This window comes from Tamandua tetradactyla, chromosome 2, assembly GCF_023851605.1.
Source record: "Tamandua tetradactyla isolate mTamTet1 chromosome 2, mTamTet1.pri, whole genome shotgun sequence".
NCBI lineage: Eukaryota > Metazoa > Chordata > Mammalia > Pilosa > Myrmecophagidae > Tamandua > Tamandua tetradactyla.
In genome coordinates, this window is record NC_135328.1 from 163,224,232 (window position 1) to 163,234,019 (window position 9,788).

Below are 9,788 nucleotides of genomic sequence, written 5' to 3' on the forward strand. Positions count from 1 at the left end.
TTTTCTGGTGTACCCAACAATTTCAAACAGGTATATCTACCTCAGAGGACAAAAGTATTTTCATAAATGTAGCACTAATTTCCATCACTGCAACCTAAGACTGTGTCAATACACTTCACTCTCAAGCATTTCTAGTATTTCAAGTACCACAATAGGAACTGTTTTGGTTTGCTGAAGCTGCCTGACTGCAGTATACCAGAACTGGTTTGGCTTTTACAAAGGGGATTTATTGGATTACAAATTTCCAGTTCTAAGTCTGTGAAAATGTTCAAATTAAGGCATCCAGAGAAAGATAACATGATTTTGAAGAAAGGGCACCAGCATCTGTAACGCCTCTGTCAGCTGGGAAGGCAAGTGGCTGGCATCTACTGGGTCTTGCTCTCAGTTCATTGCCTTCAGTGTCAGGTTCCAGTGGCTTTCTCTCTAACCATCTATGGGTCCACACTTTGCTTCTATGGGCCAAATTCTGCGTTTCATCTCTTCACTTACAATCTCCAAACATCTGTGTCCCTTGGTTTCATCTCTCTGTCCTCTGTTGGCTCTGAGCTCTTTCTATGCTTCTGCCTTTTATTCTCTTCTTAGAGGACTCCAGTAAAAGGATTAAGACCCACCTTGTATGGGTGGGGTCATATCTCCATGGAAACAACTTAATCAAAAGGTCCCAGCCACACAATAGGTCTGCCCTCACAAGATTGGATTAGAAGAACATGGCTTTTCTGGTGTACATAACAGTTTGAAACCAGCATTTCAACCTCTAGGCCCCCAAAAGACATGTTCTTTCCATATGCAAAATGCATCCATTCCATTTCAATGTCACAAAAGTCTTAAACCATTTCAGTAATAATTAAAAATTCAATGCCACGTCAAAAACAGTACAAAATCTCATCAAAGTCAGTTACAGACATTGTCTATCCTAAGGCAAAATTCTCCTCTTGCTGTGGACCTGTGAAATTGACAATAAATTATCTGATGCTGATATACAAGGGAGGGGCAGTCATAGGATAAACATCCCATTTCCAAAGGGGGGAAGTGAAAAGAAAACAGGGTCACATAACCCAAACAATTCAGAAAACCTGAAGGGCAAACTCCATTAAATTTCAAAGTCAGACCGTCATTCAAAGAATGATGTTTTTTCCCTTGGTGCTTGAGAGAGCAGCAGTCCCACCCTTTCTCGGGGCTTATACAGTGGCCCCTCTCTCTCCAAGAGGCTGCAACAATGGGGAGCATTGGGAAAACCACCTTGTTCTTGGCCCCATCTTCTCTAAGCATCTGGGTCCACCTGGACTCTCTACCATATCCAAGGCACATGCTCAACCCCTTCAGAACAGTGGAGTGGCAGCCAGGATCACCCCGATCCCCAGGGAATGTGATCCCCCCTCTCTGAGGCCTGAAGCAGCAACACTTTTCCAATCACCCTCTGCCTCCAAGTCAAACTGACTCTCTCCACATGTATGGGTGAATCTGCTCTCCTAGCCCAAGATTTCCTGGCTCCAGACTTAGCATCCATGGTTCTGCCTTTGAAGTCATTTTTCCTTTAATCTGTCCATTTTCTGTCCCTTTTATTCCAGTGGTTCCAATCATACAGATCCCATAACATTCTGTCAGTTTTCCATGCAGTATGCAGGGATCACAACCACCAGACAATAGGACTTTCTACAAATTCTTTCTGGATAACTGCATTTCAATCCTGGCATTTTCTGAAATGGCTGACTGGTTCTATGTTTGATTAAACCCTCACATGGGGCACTATTATTTGGGGTCTCATTTCCTGGAAGCCCAGAATTTTCCAAACCATCAATTCCTGGTTTCCTTGTACCCAAGATTTCAGTTTTCAGCTTATGCTTTATGTGCTGCATTTTACTATAAACTACAAGGAGAAACTAGCACAGGAACTGAGTGAATCCACCTTTGCACGTAGAGAGGGTGAGTTTGCCCCAGAGGCAGAGGGAGGGCAGAAACGCGTTGCTACCTCAGGCCTTAGAGAGACTGGAACACATTTCCTCAGCTAGAAATTCAAGCTCATCATCTCAAATTCTACCTTCCGTCCAACACTAGGACTCAATTTTGTCAAATTCTCAGCCACTTAAAAACAAGGATTGCCTTTCTTCCAGTTTGTAACAACATATTCATCATTTCTGTCTAAGGTCTTATTGGAAGAACATTTATCACCCATATTTCTACCAACAGTCTCTTCAAAGCATTCGAGGCTATCCCTTTTAGTCTCCTCACAGTTCTTCCAGAACATTTCCCTTATCCATTTAAAAAGTCATTCTAACATATATGATATTGGAAACCAAAGCATCCCACTCCTGTTTCTAAAATCTGTTTTGGTTTGCTAAAACTGATGGCATGCAATATGCCAAAAGTTGATTGGCTTTTACAGAGGGGATTTATTAAGCTACAAATTTATGGTTCAAAGACCATAAAAATGTCCAAATTAAGGTATCCAGAGAAAGATACCTTGACTTTGAAAGGCCATTGGCATCTGGAACACCTCTGTCAGCTGGGAAGGCATGGGACTGAGTCTACTTGTCCTTGCTCCTGGTTTATTGCTTTCAGCTTTGATTGCAGTGTCTTTCTCTCTGAGTATCTGTGGGTCCCTGATTAACTTTTCCAGGGCAAGCTCTTGGCTTTATCTCTTAGCTTAGCCTCTCCAAAGAGCTGTTTCTCTTGGTTTCATCTCTCTGTCCTTTGTGTCACTCTGAGAACTCTCACTGTTTTCTGCCTTTTATTCTCATCATAAAGGATTCCAATAAAAAGATTAAGACCCACCTTGAAAGGGCAGGGTCACATCTCCATGGAAACAACCCAATCAAAAGGTCCCACCCACAATTCAATGGTTCACGTCTCCATGGCAACAAACTAATCAAACTGTCCCATCCAAATAATAGGCCTGCCCCCACAAGATTGGACTAGAAGAACATGGCTTTTCTGGGGTGCACAGCAGTTTCAAACTAGCACAGGAACTGAGGATAAATAAAAAGGGACATACTGAGGGAAGACAACTCTACTAAGGGTTGAGCAACTTCAAGAAAAACATTTAACAAAGGGAAGAATATGTATGGTTTAGAACATCAAAATAACCTAAACATTAGAAACCAAACCTTAAAATCATTAGATAAACTTACTGGATAATACCTTAATGCTCTTAAAATAGGTCATAGGGGAATCCTAAATACAATAAAGAAGCATAAAATATAAAATATAATATTGGTAAAGTGTGTTGTTCCAAAATTAAAAATTAATATATAACAAAAAATACCCACAAAAGCTAGTGTCTAACAAAAGATGTTAATTATGAGATCACCCTCAGACTTAAAGATATTTTTACCATACATACCAAAGAAGTATCCAGAAATTCAGAGATATACCAAGTCAGTAAGCAAAAGGCAAAAACATAGAAAATAAGTAAAGGTAATGTATAAGCATTCACCATAGGAGAAATCTTAAATGCCTAATAAATATATTCCTGAATATAATAATCCAGGAAATTAAATAATGGAAAAAATAATAACGAAAGAATCAATTCGTATCCATCAGACTAGCAAACATGTAAGGTATGGCAAGATCAAGTATTGATGGGGAAATAAAGAAAGGAGAACAATAAAGAAAGGAGAACCATAATACATTTCTGAGGTCATATGCATTGATAACATACCTGCAAAGAGTAATTTCCTTCTGAGTGTCTGTATTCCCTATAATGCAGCAATCCTGTGTATGTGTGTGTATGTGTCTGTATCTACATATCACATTTGGAGAATATTATGGGCATGTTCACAAAGAGACATATACAAGAAAGTTTATTGCAGCACTGTTTATAATAGAGAAAATTTCAGCTACCTGTATGTCCATCAATTGGGAAATAGGTGCATAAAGTATGGATACAGTGGAAGGGACACTTAAAAGGAATGAACTAGTGTTGAGATTACAAATATATTATTTAAATGAAAAATGTGCATGATGATATATAGCATATGTAGAGTATAATACCATGCATGGAAATCTTTTTAAAACCTCACACAGGGTTCGATTCCTGGACCCTGCACATGCCAAAAAATAAAAAAAATAAAACTCACACAAACATAAAACACCATATTTTTTTCATACATAGTATATAAAGTATAAAATATGGAAACAATATATACTTATTTCAGGAAAGTTGTGCCACGGGAGAGGGAAGAAGAAATAGGGCTAGCAATAAGGGACAAAGCAGAGTTTGCTTTTATCTGAAATGTTTTATTTTGTTATTTTAAAAACTTCTAAAGCAATTGTGACAAAAGAATGTTAACAATGATCAGTTAGCAGTGGTGGGTCCATGAACATCTGTATTATAATTCTTTATAATTTTTTTAACATCTCAAAAAATGTAGGTACACTCCTAGGAGAAAAGGAGCTACTTTACTTGGTTGGTGGGTGAGACTGAGAATATAAGTCAGAGTTTCCCTTACTTTCTTCCCTTGAAAGTCTTTAGGATAATCCAAATCCCAGTTCATTGAAAAGAAAAGGAATGCAACAATCCAAATGATTTCTGATAATAGGTTTACAACCTGCACGGGAACCAATAGTATATTCTTTCCTAAAAATGAAATATAAAATGTTAAGCAAAAGAAGAATCCACCTTTGTGTATTCAAACTCATTTAACTAAAATTTCGACAAACGTTGTTGAGCACCTATTCCTGTGGCAGGCACTGTGCTAGGTAGAAGAGACTCACAGAGAACTTCTTTGGGAATAGAGCACCAAAAATGGATTTTACTGGATACATTCCCTTACCTCCAAATTGCTCCCCCTACTGGATACATTCCCTTACCTCCAAATTGCTCCCCCTATGTCCACTTTTGTAATTATTTCCCACAAAAACCTAGAGAGGTAGATTACTATCTCTAATCTATGAATGAACATGTTGAGATCAAGCAACTTGCCCAAGGTCATTGCCAATTCATCAATGGCAACGTTGGCTCTAAGCTTTTTTCTGACACGAGAGTCCACACTGCCGAAGTAGACACTGAATATTTTAAGAAGTGAGGTTAGTGCTCTTTTAAAAAGTACAATGTTCTATAAAAATCAAAACTTTACAACCTTTGCTTTCGTCCTTGAAACTGTGAGAAATAAAATTGTAGGTGGAACTAATAGTCTTTGGATGGCAGGTCTGCCTAGCATTTAGCTTTCATTCCCACTGGGCAGGAACCACATCATTGGCCACATTTTGCTCTGTGCCGAGGACAAGGATACTCAAACGGAGAGTGCCCTCAGAGCACACCTTGCACCTGCCAGTGACAAATCATTATTTGGGACATCTGTGAGCACCTAATTGACTTTTCTTTCAAGGAGCAAGATGCAGGGTGCATAAGGCATAGGGAATTCACACATCCAAATATCACAGTTCCCTTTGTTTTCAGCTTTCTTTGTGACTTTGGCCATAAAATTCTTTCTCCTCCTTAAATGTCATGTACTTAAATGGTGCCAGCTCTTCACTTACCAGTATTGAATATATATTGAACAGGATATGCCAGATAAAAATGTAATTGTTGAGAATTTTCAAATGATCTCCTTTTTAAATTTTTTTGATTGAGAAATCTTCATACACATACTTTCTACACATGGTGCACAATCAATGGCTCACAATGTAATCACACAGTTGTGTATTCACAACTATAATAATGAATCACACTGTTCATCACTGTGATTATTTTTAGGACATTTGTATGACTCCAGAAAAAGAAACAACAAGAAAAAAGAAAAAAACTCATACATACCATGCACCTTACCCCCTTTCTTATTGACCACTAGTGTTTCCATCTATCCAATTTATTTTACCCTTTGTCCCTCCTACTATTTGTTTATTTATTTTCATTCATATTTTTTTACTCATCTGTCCATACCCTGGATATAAGGAGCATCAAACACAAGGTTTTCACAAGCAAACAGTCACATTGTAAACATTATATCTTTATACCACTGTTTTCAAAAATCTAGGTTACTGGAACACAGCTCAACAGTTTCAGGTACTTCTCTCTAGCCACTCTAATACACCATAAACTAAAAAGGAATATCTATGTAATGCATAAGAATGACCTCCAGGATACTCTCTCAACTCTGAAATCTCTCAGCCACTGAAACTTTTTGTCTCATTTATCTCTTCTACCTTTTGGTCAAGAGGGCTTTCTCAATCTCCTGATGCTGGGTCCTGGCTTATACCAGGCTTTCTGTCCCACATTGCCAGTGAGATTTACAACCATGGGTGTCATGTCCCTCATAGGAGGGAAGGCAGTGAGTTCACATGCTGAGCTGGCTTAGAGGGAGAGGCCACATCTGAGTAACAAAAGAGGTTCTCTTGGGGTGACTCTTAGGCATAATTTTAAGTATACCTAGCCTATCATTTGTAGGAATATGTTTCACAGGGATGAACCCCAATATTGAGGGCTCAAGCCTATTAATTTGGTTGTCCCCACTGCTTATGAAAGTATTAGAAATTCTCCAAATGGGGAAGTTGAATATTTCTTCCTTTCTCTCCACTCCCTCAAAGGGACTTTGCAAATACTTCTTTACTCACTGCCCAAATTTCTTTGGAATTTATCGGGGCATCACACTAACCTGGACAAACCAATAAAATCTCACTCCTTATTCAAGATTCCATGTACTTATCATGTTCAACTAAACTGACCATATAAGTTGAATAAGAATCTGCACCAAATAAACATCTCTCTCTTTAGTCTCACCCAGAAATTGAGGTTTTAAAATATGGATATTATCCTTTATCCAGTCTTCCAATATACCTTAGTCCTATCAGATCAGCTTCATATCTCTAGTTGAATATAGATCACATCTCTAGTTGAAGTCTGATCCCTTTTTCAACTTTTCAAACAGTTCCTGTATGGGATACTGCTCTCTTTCATAGCTTCAGAGCTCTAACTCTGAGTCTCAGGTGTCACATAGTAACCAAAGATTCTGGTAAAGGCCATGTTATATACAAACAGCTCAGTATCTCAGAATTTAGAATTGACAGTTACACCTCATGAATATATGTGACTGCTGTAAGAGCTTACAATCTAGGACCCTTTACAATAAGCCCCGACCTAATAACCCATGCTCTCAACTTTAGTTCACTAATTTTTTATATCATGGTTAGCCCATATAAGTTAGGCATAATAATATGTGTCTTTTTTTCCTGACAGTTCATTCAACATACAGCTCTTAAGGTTCATTCACCTAGTTGCTTGCCTCACAACTTTATTCCTTCCTGTGGCCACTCAATAGTCCATTGTATGTATACACTATAGTTCCTCTTTCCATTCCTCAATCATTGTACCCTTAGGTTACCTCCATTCATGGCCACCATAAACACCAGCAAATGTCCATTTATGTCTCCACACTCATTTTTTCCAGGTGTATACCAAGCAGTGGTGTTTCAGGATTATATGGCAAACCAACTTCTAGCCTCCAGTGGAACCACCACACTGATCTCTAAGGGGCTGCACCACCCATTTCCCTATCAACAGTGAATAGGAACATCTCTTTCTCTGCATTTTCTCTAGCACTTCTCTCTGTTCATTTTTAAAACAGTTTTATTCACACACCAAACAAGCCAGACTAAGTTTATGGACACGCCTTCACCACCATACTCTATCTGAAGACATTTTGTTTTCTCAAATGATCTCTTTTGACCCTCAAGATAGTTCTGTGAGATACAAAAGAGAATTCTAAAATCCTTATTTTGTAGAGGACACTTGCAGAGGTGAACTCTAGTAAGTGGTTCTCTGGTCACCAAAATATTTTAGACTGGGCGGGCCGTGGTGGCTCAGCGGGCAAAGTGCTTGCCTGCTATGCCGGAGGACCTCGGTTCGATTCCCGGCCCCAGCCCATGTAACAAAAACGGAGAAACAGAATACAATAAAACAAGAAAATGTTTAAAAATGTTTCCCTTTCTTCCTTCCTTCCTTCCTTCTATCCTTCCTTCCTTCTCTCTATCTTTCCTTTAAAAAAAAAAAAAAAAAAAAAAAAAAAAATATTTTAGACTAAAAGAGTACACCCCAGCTTTGCTACACCATCTATCAATTAGCATTCTAAGAGTCTGAAAATCACCTTCCAAAATTGCTGGTGGTTTGTCCTGGGTCTCAGTCCTGAGACCCTGCTCAAGCACTTTCTCAAGGGATGAAACCTGGACAGTATTCAGGGGTAGTCACTGGGCAACTCAGTCAAGGTAACCTTTCCTAATAGCACCTGAAGAGGTTTTTTAACTCACAATAGCATGGGAGCAATTAAAGGAACAATGTGAATAAATGAGTCAGAGACATGGAGTGATTTGTTTATATGTCACTAATCACTAGTACAAGTGCCAACAAGCATGCATGTGCTTACGTACTCAGTGGTATATAATACAAGAGCCTAGCTACAGCAAAATTCAGGAACTGCCTCTCAGCTCTTGGTGTCAGGACCCTCTTGCCAGACATTCATGTTCCCCTTGCTTCTGCTATTCACACTTGTGGTTCTTTCTGGCCCAAATACTACCTTGGGTCCCCTTGTCTTCCTACCACATGATACTTGTGTCTAAATCCTACTGTTCCTTTGGATTTCAGCCTTCTTGTCATTCCCCCAGAGTCAGTTGTTCCTCCATATCCACCCAGAGAGTCTTGTCCTTCTCCTTTGTGATATATTTTGCAGGACCTGGGTAATTGTTGTTATCTGTGCTTAGAGGAGGAGTAACAGGTCTGGGGAGAACCCAAGAAGTTCTCAAACACATAAGCCTACATTTATATTTTTATGCAGAATCAAGTTCCTGCCCAATAACTCCCTCAGGACAGTTCTACAGACCTCTTCTCCTGGGACCTATCAGGCAGGTATTTCCCTTATCGTGCCACTATCATAAGGTGAATGGTTTGGGGCTTAACACTTTGCAAGAGCTGATTAGAACCTTCCTATCTGGTTGCTGTCAGCCAGGATTAGGATGGCATGTCTGGTTTTTCACTATCCCCTATCTTTTTTTTTGCTGGGAGGTGGGGGTCACATTTAATTCATTAATTCATTGTCCATGAGAATATCCCATTATCACAGCACAATTTATTGAATATGTATATATTTTTTGGAAGTGCATGGGCTAGGAATCGAACCCAGATCACCTGCATGGCAGGCAAGAATTCTACCACTGAACTACCCATGCACCACTCCTATAGTTTGTTTGTTTTTGTTGTTGTTGTTTTGCATGGGCAGACACTGGGAACTGAATCCCATAGTCTTTTATTACCACATTTTGACAGAGAATCATTTTTCCTAGATTTGTCAACCCATGACTACTTGTTTCTAAATTACCACGAGATCTATTTTTATATTTTTATTTTGCATTCTGCCAATTTGCCTTTTCTAGGCCTCAGTTTCCCTGTCTATAATATTAGAGAGTTAGAGAAGTTAAATCTCCATGGTCCATCCCAGGCTAAATATTGTAAATCTGTGAAATGTTACCTAGGTGGGTTGAGGAGCCCCTAGGCTCCTGCTTTAAGTGCTGTTTTACTTTCCTCAGGCTATCATAACAATGTACCGCAAACAAGGAAGCTTAATACCATAGAAATTCATTGTCTCACTGTTCAGGAGGGTAGAAATTCAAAATCAAGTTGTCAGTAGGGCCATGCTCTCTGGAACTTGTAGGAGAAAATCCTCCCTTGCTTCTTCTAGCTTCTGGTGTTTTTTGGCAATTCTTGGCACATTTAGCTTATAGCTGTGCACCTTTTATCTGCCTCCAACTTCACACAGTCTTCTCCCCTGTGTCTGTCTCACCTTGTGTCCACTTTCCCTCTT

The 9,788-nt window shown here is 39.2% G+C and overlaps 1 long non-coding RNA gene and 1 other non-coding gene across 2 annotated transcripts in view; one reads left to right on the plus strand and one right to left on the minus strand.

The window, feature by feature from the left end:
* Window positions 1–9,788, plus strand: part of LOC143662946 (uncharacterized) — a 504,552-nt gene that overhangs the window by 400,861 nt on the left and 93,903 nt on the right. The window lies entirely within an intron of this gene.
* TRNAG-GCC (transfer RNA glycine (anticodon GCC)) lies at window positions 9,086–9,156 on the minus strand. The gene has a single exon. It is a non-coding gene; the product is annotated as a tRNA-Gly (tRNA).